Source organism: Coloeus monedula (assembly GCF_965178545.1).
Source record: "Coloeus monedula genome assembly, chromosome: 6".
NCBI classification, from domain to species: domain Eukaryota; kingdom Metazoa; phylum Chordata; class Aves; order Passeriformes; family Corvidae; genus Coloeus; species Coloeus monedula.
The window spans coordinates 41,610,687-41,611,906 of record NC_138786.1 but is presented as its reverse complement, the minus strand read 5'-3'; positions in this window follow the sequence as shown (position 1 = coordinate 41,611,906).

The window sequence follows — 1,220 nt, the reverse complement described above, 5'->3', positions numbered from 1 at the left end:
TTTGTAAGGTACTGTAGATAATAATGGTCGAGATAGCTCTACTTTTCAAACAGGAAAAATGAAGATTGATTTTTTTAAATTAGTCTTCTGATTTTCTACAACTGTTCGAAATTCCTTAATCTCATTTTCACGAGATTTTTGTCATGCAGATTTTTTTTTTTAAATTATTACTGTTTGCCAGGTGACATTTTGCCAAGTACTCTCCTTGCAAGGGAGGGAGTAAATGATCCTTAGCAAGACACATCTGAGCTTTTTCATCCATTACTGCAAGCTTCTTTATCCCAAAACTGACATGCTGTCTTTGCTGCTCCTAAGGACATCATCTTTGTAGGGAAATAGTTTCAATGCACAACAAATAGATGCATATAATGCTGAACAGCTCTTTAACCTTCAGCACCTTGCAAGGAGCATTGCTCATTCTTTCAAGCATCTTCCTAAGGTAGTGAAATAAGAGCTAACTGGGCTCCATTGTGCCTGGGTTTAGGGCTTTGTGCTTCAACTCCTGAAGTCTCCTGTACGCGTTGGATCATCGGTCTTGAAGAGAACATTCTGCATCATTCAACTCCACTTTCCCACCTGTAGTTGAAAATAAAACGTTGAAATGATGATAGTGTGCATCATTTGTGAAGAAAATAAACGACAAACCTAAGATTAGGGTTGCAAACACTTCTTCATGACAGAGAAGTCATTGCAGCTTCAGCTCTAAAATATTTATGAAGCTTATAGTTTATATCAGAGAGAGAATCCATGAACTGTGAGTGGCGCAGAGAGGGAGATTGCTATGCTTTATTAGCAGTGTGAAATGTGTATCCACTGCAAGTGCTCCAAGTGCTCCAGCAGATCTTTGTGCTTGGGTGCAGTCGTGGTGTTTATCCATGCGTGTGTTCTCCCTTGTGTTAATTATTTTTCAATAATACGTATTATGTGTAGCATGGCTAAGCGAAAAGAAACATTAGCATCTGTACAATAAGAAGCAGTAATTACTTTTTCGATACAAATCAGTTACTTCAGGCAGTTTTTTATTCTTACAAGCTTTTTAAGAAACTAACGTTGAACGCTTGTCTTCCTGGGAAGTGAATTCGCGCACCGCCGCGGCTCCGTGCGCCCCGAGCCCGCTCCCGGCGGCGGGCGGGGCGGGGGCCGGGCCCGGCGGGGCGGGAGCGCGGAGGTCGCGGCGGCGGCAGCGGCGGGAAGCGGTTCCGGGTCGCCGTCGGGAGCCG